General features: G+C 38.2%; 1 pseudogene; it reads right to left on the bottom strand.

Annotated features, from left to right (window-relative positions):
* Positions 1-8,986: 8,986 nt before the first annotated feature.
* On the bottom strand, positions 8,987-9,881 carry LOC136144800 (craniofacial development protein 2-like; annotated as a pseudogene).
* Positions 9,882-16,124: the final 6,243 nt, after the last annotated feature.

Below are 16,124 nucleotides of genomic sequence, written 5' to 3'. Positions count from 1 at the left end.
TAAGGTGGGTCAGTGGTAAAGAATCTGCTTGCCAATGCAGGAGGCACGTTTGATCCCTGGGTTGGGAAGATCCCCTGAAGGAGCAAATAGCAACCCACTCCAGTATTCTTGCGTGGAAAATTCCATGGACAGAAAAGCCTGGTGGGCTACAGTCCATGGGGTTGCAAAGAGGTGGACAGACTGAGCATGCATGCAAGGAAAGACTGAAAGAAAAAGATACAATGAGTTGCCCTATCTTTCCCTTTTCTCTTGTCATCACTTTCATTATAAATGAAATGTCTAATATATAGGGAAGTGATGTAAGACAGGATACGATTGGGACCCTTGGTTGTCTGTGTCTCTCAGAATGCCACTGCCTCCATTCTGTATCTGAAGCAAGTCCTGGTTTGAATGGAAAATTAGCCTCTCTGGGCTGTTATCTCCCTGCCTTTGTCAGATGGAACATGCCTAATCAACACTAACTTTAAATCTCACTGAATTCCCATGCATCCTGGAAATGTGTGCTCAAGTTCAGTCATGTCCAACTCTCTACCACCGCATAGACTGTAGCCTCCCAGGCTCCTCTGTCCATGAAATTCTCCAGGCAACAATTCTGAAATGGGTTGCATTTCCTTCGCCAGGGGATCTTCCCGATCCAGGAACCAAACCCAGGTCTCTTGTGTCTCCTGCATTGCAGGCAGATTCTTTACCAACTGTGCCACCCCTAGTTCAACAGAAATTCTGTGCTCATGGGTCATCACAGAGATGATGCAAGGAATGAAACACAATTTCCACATATCTCCTCTGCTTATACATATGTCCTACTGGATGTCATTTACTAAATACAAATGCAAATATAAAATTATCAAGACTTTCCAAACAGAACAGCAGAGCACTAGCCCAAGCACAGAACCCTTGAGTGTGGAGGCTCAATTGACTTTACAGGTCATATGCCCACGAAGCCAGCCCTGATGGCCAAGCAAAACCAGCACAAAGGTCCCACAACAGGACTGATGTATTAAGCTGCCAAAACAAACTATCTTCAAACATTTTCTTCAATAAACAATAAATGTCCTCATGATTTAGTTCAGCTTTTCTTTTCCTAACAGCTGAAACCACTCCATGTCTTTTGTTAGATTTATACTTAGGCCCATCAGAGTTTTTATTACTATTATAAAATATAACATTATAAATTATGTTATCTGATTATTTGTGGCTGTGGCATGTTAATATAGCTGATTTTTGTAGGCTGCTATTTTATTCAGAATCTGTCAAATTTGCTTACTAGTTCTGGTAAGAGTCTCTTGAATTCTCTTAAAACCTCCTGAGTTTTAATCACAAATATATACATGCAATGTGTAAATGTTGAAAATGTTGCTTTGCTTTTTCAACCTTTATGCCTTTTCCCCCCTGGTTTTACTACAACTAGATTGTACTTCAGGTGTGATGATGAGCAAAATTCTTGCTCTTGTTCCTGACTTCAAAGGAAATTCTTTTTCTCATCACTAAGTATGCTATGTGCTATAGAATTTTGATGAATTCTTTTTATCAAGTAAAAGAAATACACTCTATTTCTGTTTTGTGAAGAGTTTTTATAATGAAAGAAAGCAGAGATTTATCAGAAGATTTTTCTGCATCTATTGAAATAATCCAAGTGTTTAGTGTCATCAAATATTTAATGTAGAGAATTACTTCAATAAATTCTTTCATTAAAGCCTCTTTTATATTCCTAAGCTAAACTTGAGTATGAAGCATTATAATGTTTACACATACTCAATACACAACCATACACAAACATACATATGAATCTAATATGAACATCGATTTCATAAATGTAATGGATCATAATTTTCCTTCTTGTTCTGTTCCTGTCTGGTTTTGTTATCAAATTTATATTACTCTCATTTAAAAAATGGGAAAAATTCCTTTTTTGCTTATTTGCTTTATTTAATCACTAATGCATATGTATATACATGACAAATATGTATATATATATATAATTAATACTTTTTTTAATATGCTGCAAAATACACAAATTATCTCTTCCTTAAATGTTTGGGCAAATGTGCCTATAAATGACCTGAATCTTGGACAAGCAACCCCAAAATGCTTTTTTTCCCCTTTATTTGTTTTTCTTGTTGTTTTTGCTATATTTTTAAACTACTAATACAATACAGTTTATTTCTTCTTGATTTAATAACAGTACATTTTATTTTTTCCCAGAAATTTTCCATTTTTCCACACTGAAGTTTTTAACTGTGTAAATAAAACTCCTCGTGACTCCACCATAAAAATGACTATGTTTCAAATATTTATCAGTTTATAAATTCACATTCCCACTAGATTACAGATGCTCTTAGCGCAGGCACTAGATCTGTCTCCTCTATATGTCTAGAATCTAGTACATAAGAGATACTCATGTACCATTTGTTGAGTAAGATAATGAATGAATGAATATCTACTTGAAAACTGTGGGAAGCCTTTTTTATTTCCAATTCACATGCTGTTCTATACTTTTCTATTTCTGTTACTTACTGTGTTGTATGACAATGCAGGAATTACAGCATCTAATTTGAGTAGCAAATTTAGGAAGATTTTGCTACATTTCAAGAATAATTCAAACTCATGTTAAATAATCACTTTATCACTATGTAATTTTTAATATCTTTAATAACAACTCAGTGCTCCAAAACTACATTTCACTGTAACATGTTCCAAAAGTTTTCTTCCTTTCATGAAAATTAAACCTTTCCAACCAAGTAACAGTTGCTAAGGGATTTGGAATGGAGATTAGCATAGATTTGGGTAGCACAAATGATCTTTTGTGCATGGTTAACAGTCTACTTTTCATCTGAAAAATTAATATCTTTGTCTGTGATGCCCACTAAGCCTAGTCTGAAAATAAGCTAAATATAATCCCCCTCTTTTTAATTTCCATGAGGCCAGCACCACTCGATCTGATTATGTAATGTCAAAAACTGAAGTTTACTGTCTAAATGCATCACACCTCCATGTCCTGATGCTGACAGTCTTAGGCAATAACTCAACTTCTATTTCTTAAAGGAGATTCTGAAAACATGTTTAGGGAAAGGCTGCCCAAAAGATCTTAACAGAGAAACATTTTAATTTTGTTGCCTCAAAATTTTGGAAATTATTCATATATATACATATATCAGTCTATCATTTTGTTTGATAGATTCCCATACTTTCTACCAATTTCCTTCACTTTGATTCTCATCACCTTTTCCCAGAGAAGCGGCTTCACTATTCTTATTCTCATTGACTTCAAGTCTATTGAAGCAGGCCCAGGCCCAGATGCAGCCGTGGACAGTCCCACCAGCCTGTTTGTGCTCCAGTCTTCCTAACAAGGGGTCAGCTTTGGACGAGGTCTCAGCCCACGACTTCTCCCTGGGACAACATTCTTAGGGTTCATTGTATATGACTGACTCTCCTCTTCTGAGAACCTCCAAGCTCACCACAAATCCCCAAATAAACAGCTTGATTTTACCAATAAGATTTAAAAAGAAATTCTCCTCAGTGTTCTGAGCTCCCCTGGTGGCTGAGTGGTAAAGAGTCTGCCTGCCAATGCAGGAGATGCAGGTTCAATCCCTGGGTCAGGAAGATCCCTTGGAAAAGGAAATGGCAGCCCACTCCAGTGATCTTGCCTGGAAATCCCATGGACAGAAGGAGCTTGGTGGGCTACAGTCCTTTGGGTTGCAAAAGAGCATAACTTAGCAACTAAACAACAATAACAACAGTTATGTATTAGTAAAGAATAAGAGGAGAAAAAATGTTCATGGGAATGTAGAAAGGAAAATCATTAAATTTCAACTCCAGAAACATTATCTATGTCCCCACACTTGTTTTCCACAGATTGTGAAAAACATCATTTCCATTGTTTATGATTTAGTTTCCCCATCTGAAAAATAGAAATGATGATTCATATCTCTTACTTTTCAGGTATAAGTGAAAATAGTCTGTATTGTCCAGAGACTAAATATGAATTCAAGCTGTTATCATTACAAATATTAAGTGTAACTCTCAGCTTTCAAATAACATACTAATAATTAAAATATAAAACATGCAAAACTCATGCAGGATTCCTGATTTGTTATCAGATAAAACTAAAGTCATACTTCTTGGGCAAAGGCCACCATCCAAGACCTCATGATTTATTAGTGAAAGATGCAGGGAGTTGATATTTTAAGATAGTTAACATGGAACAGTCTCACTCAAGCCGTGCTATTGTTCCCAGAGATGTCCTTATTCCTTCAGAAAAAGATAAATGGTTGCAATTGTCCCTATTAAGATGGAGAATAATCAAAAGGAAAGCACTTCCTCACTAATTCCCATCTCCATAGAAACCACTCAGCTCCCAAGCCTCTTGTCTACAGACATCAGTCCACAGTTTGCTGATATTAGACAGTCTGAACCCAAAGCCTGCGTTCTCTCACACTGTGATACCTTGAAGGGCAAGCTGAAAGAACAAAAAAGCTTGTGCCAAATTTTTAAAGACCCCACTACATCAAATTTAAATCCTTCCTGTATTTCATTTTCCAGTCTCTAAGAACCTATCCCAAACACAAGTTAAAAGCTCCCTGCAAAATGTGCCTGTTATCAGAATGCCCTTAATCCTGAATATCCCTTTCGTTATTTACACTCAAATGGTGCATTGATAAGAATTTCCTCTCTTCTCTCTCTCTCTCTTTTTTTAATATGTATATTCTCAGAAGAGTGAGCAGGCTGTGGGAATTTTTACCTGCTGTGTGAACAAGTCACTTTCCTGTGTCAGTGACCAATGAGTGGCATTCATTGCCCAGGTCCTTTTGTTCCTATTCAGATTTCAGGTTGGGGGATGTTATGGTAAATAGCCTAAGGCTGATTGAAAATAATTTAACTCAGTGGCTAATTGGATTTAATAATTACACTGGAGCCTTAAGTGAATTGAAGCCCATTGACCTGAAAAAGACTTATCAAACTAGAATTCTGGGGGTGAGTTGGATTGATAGAATTTTAGAGATATTTAAGTCAGGATTCTAAAACCCTAGCTAATTGCAGGCATAAACTGCAGAACTTTAAAAAAAAAAATCAAAAAAACCCTTAACCCCTATTCTATATCCACTGAGTCAGAATCTACACGTGTTGAACCCAAGAATTTGTATTTTTTTGAGATGCCAATCATCAACTAAATTTGGACATTTTTTTCTAGCATCACCCTCTGTGCTACCCATTTTACAGATAGTAATATTGACACATGATGTCTAGTTCAGAGATCTTAGTGCCTTCCAGATACAGATAATGAATGAAAGAAGTGGGCTAGGAAAAGAGTAGAGAGTGGAGAGGATAGTGGCAACCAAGACAGCAGAAAACTCAAAGAGATGATACTACTCAGCTCTGGACAAGTGTCATAGAAAATGCAAATCCCAAAGCAACTGACCGTCACCTTCTCTCCTGCCCCACTTACCATTTTCTGTCCAAGAGAAACTGAATATCCAGATTTTTAGGAAGAAATGCTGTAGGAAAAAAGCTAAACATAGGTTTAGACTGAAACTTTAACTACCAGTTTACCACCCTTAACAGAAAATATAAGTAACTTGCCTAATATAACGCAAAGAGGACTGTGACACAGAATAAATGCGGTTTTATGGATTCCAAGACAAAATTATGAACTTCACCCTCTTCTCCCATTTCTTTAACTTGTAAAAGTCAAAGAGTGGATGATCTTTAAATTGCCTCCCAACACAAGATTTCAGGATTATCCTAGTCAATGTGTTGAGGTCTTTTTACGGTGATTTTGCTTTCCTCTTTAAGACACTTGCTTGGCATTTAAAAAAGCGTAGTTTACATGCCAGATAAAATAAAAACTAATGGCTCAATGAGAACATAGGACCATTTCCCTGCTTATGTCCTCTGCTTCAGAGTAACAATCAGAACCTGACTGCTCAGTGGCTTTGTTTTCATTAAACCTGAATTTTCATTAAAATTTTAAGAGTAAATTTCTAAACTGTGTATTTCTAAACTATGACTGACCAGGTGGCACTAATGGTAAAGAAGGTACCTATCAATGCAGGAAACACAAGCAATGAGGGTCCGGTCCCTTGGTCAGGAAGATCTCCTGGAGAAGGAAACGGCAACCCACTCCAGTATCCTTGCCTGGAAAATTCATGGACAGAGGAGCCTGGCAGGCTATAGCCTATGGGTTCATAGAGAGTCAGACATGACTGAGCCATTGAGCAGTGTATTGACAGCCTTAATATACACCATGGAATATTACTCAGCTGTTAAAAAGAATTCATTTGAATCAGTTCTAATGAGATGGATGAAACTGGAGCCCATTATACAGAGTGAAGTAAGCCAGAAAGATAAAGAACATTACAGCATATTAACACATATATATGGAATTTAGAAAGATGGTAACGATTACCCTATATGCAAAACAGAAAAAGAGACACAGAAGTACAGAACAGACTTTTGAACTCTGTGGAAGAAGGTGAGGGTGGGATGTTTCGAAAGAACAGCATGTATATTATCTATGGTGAAACAGATCACCAGCCCAGGTGGGATGCATGAGACAAGTGCTCGGGCCTGGTGCACTGGGAAGACCCAGAGGAATCAGGTGGAGAGGGAGGTGGGAGGGGGGATTGGGATGGGGAATACGTGTAACTCTATGGCTGATTCATATCAAGGTATGACAAAACCCACTGAAATGTTGTGAAGTAATTAGCCTCCAATTAATAAAAATAAATTAATTAATTAAAAAAAATTCACTTCACAGTTTACTGCAAAAAGTCCAGGACTGGTGGATCTGAGGTCTTTCCACTTCCCTCCCACAATCACCCCATCCTCATCCCTGCTACCAATAACAGAGATCAAGCCCTGAGCCTTTGGAGTGGGAGTACTCACTCCAAGACCCTAGATAACAAGAGAACTAACCCTCAGTTCAGTTCAGTCGTTCAGTCGTGTCCGACTCTTTGTGACCCCATGAATCGCAGCACACCAGGCCTCCCTGTCCATCACCAACTCCCGGAGTTTACTCAGACTCATGTCCATCAAGTCGGTGATGCCATCCAGCCATCTCATCCTCTGTCGTCCCCTTCTCCTCCTGCCCCCAATCTCTCCCAGCATCAGAGTCTTCTTCATTGAGTCAACTCTTCGCATGAGGTGGCCAAAGTACTGGAGTTTCAGCTTCAGCATCAGTCCTTCCAATGAACACCCAGGACTGATCTCTTTAGGATGGACTGGTTGGATCTCCTTGAGGTCCAAGGGACTCTCAAGAGTCTTCTCCAACATCACAGTTCAAAAGCATCAATTTTTCGACACTCAGCTTTCTTCACAGTCCAACTCTCTCATCCATACACGACCACTGGTAAAACCATAACCTTGACTAGACGGACCTTTGTTGGCAAAGTAATGTCTCTGCTTTTTAATATGCTGTCTAGGTTGGTCATAACTTTCCTTCCAAGGAGTAAGTGTCTTTTAATTTCATGGCTGCAATCACCATCTGCAGTGATTTTGGAGCCCAAAAAAATAAAGTCTGACACTGCTTCCATTGTTTCCCCATCTATGTCCCATGAAGTGATGGGACCAGATACCATGATCTTAGTTTTCAGAATGTTGAGCTTTAAGCTAACTTTTTCACTCTCCTCTTTCACTTTCATCAAGAGGCTCTTTAATTCTTCTTCACTTTCTGCCATAAGGGTGGTGTCATCTGCATATCTGAGGTTATTGATACTTCTCCCAGCAATCTTGATTCCAGCTTATGTTTCTTCCAGCCCAGCGTTTCTCTGCATATATACTGCATATGTACTCTGCATATAAGTTAAATAACTAGGGTGACAATATAAAGCCTTGACGTACTCCTTTTCCTATTTGGAACCAATCTGTTGTTCCATGTCCAGTTCTAACTGTTGCTTCCTGACCTGCATACAGGTTTCTCAAGAGGAAGGTTAGGTGGTCTGGTATTCCCATCTCTTTCAGAATTTTCCACAGTTTACTGTGATCCACACAGTCAAAAGCTTTGGCATAATCAAAAAAGCAGAAGTAGATGTTTTTCTGGAACTCTCTTGCTTTTTTGATGATCAAGCAGATGGCAATTTGATCTCTGGCTCCTCTGCTTTTTCTAGAACCAGTTTGAACATCCGGAAGTTCACGGTTCACATATTGCTGAAGCCTGGCTTGGAGAATTTTGAGCATTACTTTACTAGCATGTGAGATGAGTGCAATTGTGTGGTAGTTTGAGCATTCTTTGGCATTGCCTTTCTTTGGGATTGGAATGAAAACTGAATTTTCCAGTCCTGTGGCCACTGCTGAGTTTTCCAAATTTCCTGGCATATTGAGTGTAGCACTTTCACAGCATCATCTTTCGGGATTTGAAATAGCTCAACTGGAATTCCATCACTTCCACTAGCTTTGTTCATAGTGATGCTTTCTAAGGCCCACTTGACTTTGCATTCTAGGATGTCTGGCTCTAGGCGAGTGATCACACCATCGTGATTATCTCAGTTGTGAAGATCTTTTTTGCACATTTCTTCTGTATATTCTTGCCTCCTCTTCTTAATATCTTCTGCTTCTGTTAGGTCCATACCATTTCTGTCCTTTATTAAACCTATCTTTGCATGAAATGTTCCCTTGGTATCTCTAAGTTTCTTGAAGAGATCTCTAATCTTTCCCATTCTGTTGTTTTCCTCTATTTCTTTACATTGATCACTGAGGAAGGTTTTCTTATCTCTCCTTGCTATTCTTTGGAACTCTGCGTTCAAATGGGAATATCTTTCCTTTTCTCCTTTGCTTTTCACTTCTCCTCTTTTCACAGCTATTTGAAAGGCCTCCTCAGACAACCATTTTGCCTTTTTGCATTTCTTTTCCATGGGGATGGTCTTGATCCCTGTCTCCTGTACGATGTCACGAACCTCCATCCATAGTTCATCAGGCACTCTGTCTATCAGATCTAGTCCCTTAAATCTATTTCTGTAGAGTCATAAGGGATTTGATTTAGGTCATACCTGAATGGTCTAGTGACTTTCCCTACTTTCTTCATTTTAAGTCTGAATTTGGCAATAAGGAGTTCATGATCCAAGCCACAGACAGCTCCCGGTCTTGTCTTTGCTGACTGTATAGAGCTTCTCCATCTTTGGCTGCAAAGAATATAATCAATCTGATTTTGGTGTCGACCATCTGGTGATGTCCAGGTGTAGAGTCTTCTCTTATGTTGTTGGAAGAGGGTATTTGCTATGACAAGTGGGTCCTCTTGGCAAAACTCTATTAGCCTTTGCCCTGCTTTGTTCCATACTCCAAGGTCAAATTTGCCTGTTACTCCAGGTGTTTCTTGACTTCCTACTTTTGCATTCCAGTCCCCTATAAAGAAAAGGACATCTTTTTTGGGTGTTAGTTCTAAAAGGTGTTGTAGGTCTTCATAGAACTGTTCAACTTCAGCTTCCTCAGCATTACTGGTTGGGGCATAGGCTTGGATTACTGTGATATTGAATGGTTTGCCTTGGAAATGAACAGAGATCATTCTGTCATTTTTGAGATTGCATTCATCCAAATACTGCATTTTGGACTCTCTTCTTGACCATGATAGCTACTGCATTTCTTCTAAAAGATTCCTGCCCACAGTAGTAGATATAATGGTCATCTGAGTTAAATTCACCCATTCCAGTCCATCTTAGTTCACTGATTCCTAGAATGTTGACATTCACTCTTGTTATCTCCTGTTTGACCACTTCCAATTTGCCTTGATTCATGGACCTAACATTCCAGGTTCCTATGCAATATTATTCTTTACAGCATCAGAACTTGCTTCTATCACCAGTCACATCCACAACTGGGTATTGTTTTTGCTTTGGCTCCATCCCTTCATTCTTTCTGGAGTTATTTCTCCACTGATCTCCAGTAGCATATTGGACACCTACCAACCTGGGGAGTTGCTCTTTCAGTGTCCTGTCATTTTGCCTTTTCATACTGTTCATGGGGTTCTCAAGACAAGAATACTGAAGTGGTTTGCCATTCCCTTCTCCAGTGGACCACATTCTGTCAGACCTCTCCACCATGACCCGTCTGTCTTGGGTGGCCCCACACGGCATGGCTTAGTTTCATTGAGTTAGACAAGGCTGTGGTCCTGTGATCAGATTGGCTAGTTTTCTGTGACTATGGTTTCAGTGTCCCTCCATCTGATGCCCTCTTGCAATACCTACCGTCTTACTTGGGTTTCTCTTACCTTGGACGAGGGGTATCTCCTCACGGCTGCCCCTCCCGACCTTGAACTTGGAGTAGCTCCTCTCGGCCCTCCTGCACCCAGGCAGCTGCCGCTCCTTGGAGGGAGCATCAAATAATGAGAACTCACACAATGGAAACCACTGGAATATAAGACCTGGCATCACCCAACCACCAGTAGCACCCTGTGCAGGATGCCTCATCTAAACAATAAACAAAACAAAAATACAAACCCAATCATCAGCAGACAGGATTATCACCTCACTCAGACTTGCCCATCAGAGGAAAAACAAACAAACAAAAACTCAGCACAAATCTCACCCTATAAGATGCTTACACAAATCACTAGACCAACCTTGATGGTGAAGTCGCTCAGTTGTGTCTGACTCTTTGCGACCCCATGGACTGTAACCTACCAGGCTCTTCCATCCATGAGATTTTCCAGGCAAGAGTACTGGAGTGGGTTGCCATTGCCTTCTCCAAGACAAACCTTAGGTGGGCAGAAATCAAAAGAAGAAAGAATTCAACTTTGAAGCCTGGGAAAAGGAGACCTCAAACACAATAAGTTAAATAATAAAAATGATGATGATGATAATGAAAAGACAGAGAAATACTACACAAATGAAGGAATGAACTAGAAACATAGAAATCCAAGTAAATGAAGAGGAAATAGGCAAACTACCTGAAAAAGAATTCAGAATAATCAGAGCAAAGATGACCAAAAATCTTAAAAACAAAATGGAGAAAATACAAGAATCAATTAACAAAGACCTAGAAGAATTAAATAATAAACATGCAGGGACAAACAACACAATTACTGAAATTAAAAATACTCTAGAAGGAATCAATAGCGGAATATCTGAAGGAGAAGAATGAATCAGTGAGCTGGAAGATAAAATGGTGGAAATAACTTCTGAAGAGCAGAATAAAGTAAAAAGGATGAAAAGAGTTGAGGATAGTCTCAGAGACCTCTGGGACAATATCAAATACACCAACATTCAAATTAAAGGGGTCTCAGAAGAAGAAGAGAAAAAGAAAGAGTATGAGAAAATTTTTGAAGAGATTTTAGTTGAAAATTTTCCCAACATGGAAAAAGAAGTAGTCAATCAAGTCCAAGATGTTCAAAGAGTCCCATACAGGATAAACCCAAGGAGAAACATGCCAAGATACATACTAATCAAACTAACAAAGACTAAACACAAAGAAAGAATATTAAAAACAGCAAGGGAGATGCAACAAGTAACATACAAGGGAAACTCCATATACTTAACATCTGATCTTTCAGCAGAAACTCTGCAGGCCAGGAGGGAATGGCAGGATATATTTAAAGTACTGAAAGTGAAAAATCTACAACTAAGATTACTGTACCCAGCAAGGATCTTATTCAAAACTGATGGAGAAATAAAAAGCTTTTCAGACAAGCAAAAGTTAAGAGAATTCAGTACCACCAAACCAGCTTTATGACAAATGTTAAAGGGACTTATACAGTCAAGAAATACAAAAGAAGAAAAAAGATCTACAAAATCAACCCAAACAATTAAGAAAATGGCAATAGGAACATATATATCAATAATTACTTTAAATGTAAATGGATTAAATGCTCCAACCAAAAGACACATACTGGCTGAATGGATACAAAAACAAGACCCATATATATGCTGTCCACAAGGAACTCAATTCAAACCTAAAGACACATATAGACTGAAAGTGAGAGGATGGAAAAATATATTCCATGCAAATGGGAAGCAAAAGAAAACTGGAGTAGCAATCCGCATATCAGACAAAATAGATCTTAAAATAAAGAATATTATAAGAGATAAGGAAGGACTCTACATAATGATCAAGGGATCAATCCAAGAGGGAGACATTACAAGTGTAAACATCTATGCACCCAACATAGCAGCACCTTAATACATAAGACAAACACTAACAGCCATAAAAGGAGAAAATGACAGTAACACAACAATAGTAGGAGACTTTAACACCCCACTCACACCAATGGACAGATTATCAAAACAGAAAATTAAAAGGAAACACAAGTCTTAAATGATACATTAGATGAGACGGATTTCATTGATATCTTCAGGACATTCCATCCAAATGCAAAAGAAAACACCTTCTTCTCAAGTGTACATGGAACATTCTCAAGGATAGACCACATCTTAGGTCACAAATCAAACCTCAGCAAATTTAAGAAAATTGAAATCATATAAAGCATCTTCTCTAACCACAACACTATGAAACTAGGTATCAATTACAAGAAAAAAAAACTGTAAGAAACAAAAACACATGGAGATTAAACAGCATGTTTCTAAATAACCAACAGGTTACTGAAGAAATCAAAAGGGAAGTAAAAAAATTTCTAGAAACAGATGGCAATGAAAACACAACAACTCAAAACCTATAGGATGCAGCAAAAGCAGTTCTAAGAAGGATGTTTATAGCAATACAATCCTACCTCAAGAAGCAAGAAAAACATCAAATAGACAACCTAACTCTACACCTAGAACAACTGGAAAAAGAACAAAAAACCCCTAAAATTAGTAGAAGGAAAGAAATCATAAAGATCCGAGCAGAAATAAATGAAAAAGAAATGAAAGAAACAATAGTAAAGTTTAATAAAACTAAAAACTGTTTCTTTGAGAAGATAAACAAAATTGACAAACCTTTAGCCAGACTTAGCAAGAAAAAAAGAGAGAAGAGTCAAATCAACAAAATTAGAAATGAAAAAGGAGAGATTACAATAGACAATGCAAAAATACAAAGGATTATAAGAGACTATTATTAACAACTATAAGGCAATAAAATGAATAACCTGGAAAAAATGAACAGATTCTTAGAAAAGTTCAATCTTCCAAGACTGAACCAGGAAGAAATAGAAATTATGAACAGTCCCATTACAAGCACTGAAATTGAAGCTGTGATCAAAAATCTCCCAAAAAACAAAAGTCCAGGACCAGATGGCTTCACAGGAGAATCCTATCAAGCATTTAGAGAAGAGCTAATGCCTATCCTTCTAAAACTCTTTCAAAAAATTGCAGAGGAAGGAACACTTCCAAACTGATTCTATAAGACTACCATCATCCTGATACCAAAACCAGACAAAGACAAAACACAAAAAGAAAACTACAGGCCAATATCACTGATGAAGTGAAGTCACTCAGTCATGTCCAACTCTTTGCAACCCCATGAACTGTAGCCTACCAGGCTCCTCTGTCCATGGAATTTTCCAGGCAAGAGTACTGGAGTGGGTTGCCGATGAACATAGATGCAAAAATCCTCAACAAAATTTTAGCAAACAGAATTCAGCAACACATCAAAAAGCTCATATACAATGATCAAGTTGGGTTTATTCCAGGGATGCAAGGCTTCTTCAATATACACAAATCAATCAATGTGATACACCATATTAACAAATTGAAAGATAAAAATCATATGATAATAGATGCAGAAAAAGCCATTGACAAAATTCAGCACCCATTTATGATTAAAACTTTTCAAAAAATGGGCATAGAGGGAACCTACCTCAACACAGTAAAGGCCATATATGATAAGCCAACAGCAAATATTATTCTCAATGGTGAAAAACTGAAAGCATTCCCCCTAAGATCAGGAATAAGACAAGGGTGTCCACTTTCATCACGATTATTCAACATAGTTTTGGAAGTCTTAGCTACAGCAATCAGAGAAGAAAAGGAAATAAAAGGAATCCAGATCAGAAAAGAAGAAGTAAAGCTCTCACTGTTTGAGGTGACATGATACTGTACATAGAAAACCATAAAGATAGTATCAGAAAATTACTAGAGCTAATCAGTGAATATAGCAAAGTCGCAGGATACAAAATCAATACACAGAAATCACTTGCAGTTTTATATACTACAATGAAAAATCAGAAAGAGAAAGTAAGGAATCAATCCCATTCACCATTGCAACAAATAGAATTAAATATCTAGGAATAAACTTACCTAAGTGAAAAAGTTGGCTTAAAGCTCAACATTCAGAAAACTAAGATCATGGCATCTGGTCCCATCACTTCATGGGACATTGATGGGGAAACAATGGAAGCAGTGTCAGACTTTTTTTTTGGGGGGGGGGGGTTCCAAAATCACTGTAGATGGTGATTGCAGCCATGAAATTAAAAGACGCTTACTCCTTGGAAGGAAAGTTATGACCAACTTAGATAGCATATTAAAAAGCAGAGACATTACTTTGCCAACAAAGGTCCGTCTAGTCAAGGTTATGGTTTTTCCAGTGGTCATGTATGGATGTGAGCGTTGGACTGTGAAGAAACCTGAGCGCCGAAGAATTGATGCTTTTGAACTGTGATGTTGGAGAAGACTCTTGAGAGTCCCTTGGACTGCAAGGAGATCCAACCAGTCCATCCTAAAGGAAATCAGTCCTGGGTGTTCATTGGAAGGACTGATGCTGAAGCTGAAACTCCAGTACTTTGGCCACCTCATGTGAAGAGTTGACTCATTGGAGAAGACCCTGATGCTGGGAGGGATTGGGGGCAGGAGGAGAGGGGGACGACAGAGGATGAGATGGCTGGATGGCATCACCGACTTGATGGACATGAGTCTGAGTAAACTCCGGGAGTTGGTGATGGACAGGGAGGCCTGGTGTGCTGCCATTCATGGGGTCGCAAAGAATCGGACACGACTGAGTGACTGGACTGAACTGAACTGAAGGAGACAAAAGAACTGTACACAGAAAATTATAAGACATTAATGAAAGAAATAAAAAATGACATAAACAGAGAGATATTCCATGTTACTGGATAGGAAGAATCAATATTGTGAAAATGACTATACTACCAAACTCCATCTACAGATTCAATGCAATCCCTATCAAATTACCAATGGCATTTTTCACAGAACTAGAACAAAAATTTTCACAATTCATATGTAAACACAAATGACCCTGAATAGCCAAAGCAGTCTTAAGAAAGAAGAATGGAGTTGGAGGAATCAACCTTTCTGACTTCAGATTATACTACAAAGCTACAGTCATCAAGACAATATGGTAGTGGCACAAAAACAGAAATATAGACCAATGGAGTAATATAGAAAGCCCAGAAATAAACCCATGCACCTATGGGTACCTTATTTTTGACAAAGGAGGCAAGAATATACAATGGGGCAAAGACAGCCTCTTCAATAAATGGTGCTGGGAAAACTGGACACCTACATGTAAAAGAATGAAATTAGAACACTTCCTAACACCACACACAAAGATAAACTCAAAATGGATTAAAGACCTAAACATAATACCAGAAACTATAAAACTCTTAGAGGAAAACATAGGCAGAACACTCAATGACATAAATCAAAGCAAGATCCTCATGATCCACCTCCTAGAGTAACGGAAATAAAAACAAAAATAAACAAGTGGGGCCTGATAAAATTTAAAAGCTTTTACATAGCAAAGGAAACTATAAGCAAGGTGAAAAGGCAACCCTCAGAATGGGAGAAAATAATAGCAAATGAAACAACTGACAAAGGATTAATTTTCAAAATATACAAGCAGCTCATACAACTCAATGCCAGATAAACAAACTACCTAGTCAAAAAGTGGGGGAAAGACCTAAACAAACATTTCTCCAAAGAAGACATACAGATGGCTAACAAACACATGAAAAGATGTTCAACATCACCCATTATTAAAGAAATGCAAATCAAAACTATGACATATCACCTCACATCAGCCAGAATGGCCATCTTCAGAAAGTCTACAAACAATAAATGCTGGAGGAGGTGTGGCAAAATGAGAACGCTTTTGTACTTTTGTTGGGAATGTAAATTGATACAGCCACTCTGGAAGTCAGTGTGGAGATTCCTTAAAAGACTAGGAATGAAACCACCATGTAACCCAGCAATCCCACTCCTAGGCATATACCCTGAGGAAACCAAAATTGAAAAAGACACGTGTATCCC

This window comes from Muntiacus reevesi, chromosome 12 (genome assembly GCF_963930625.1).
Source record: "Muntiacus reevesi chromosome 12, mMunRee1.1, whole genome shotgun sequence".
Lineage (NCBI taxonomy): Eukaryota > Metazoa > Chordata > Mammalia > Artiodactyla > Cervidae > Muntiacus > Muntiacus reevesi.
Note: the sequence above shows the minus strand (reverse complement) of the source record. Positions and strands in the feature narration are given on the sequence as shown.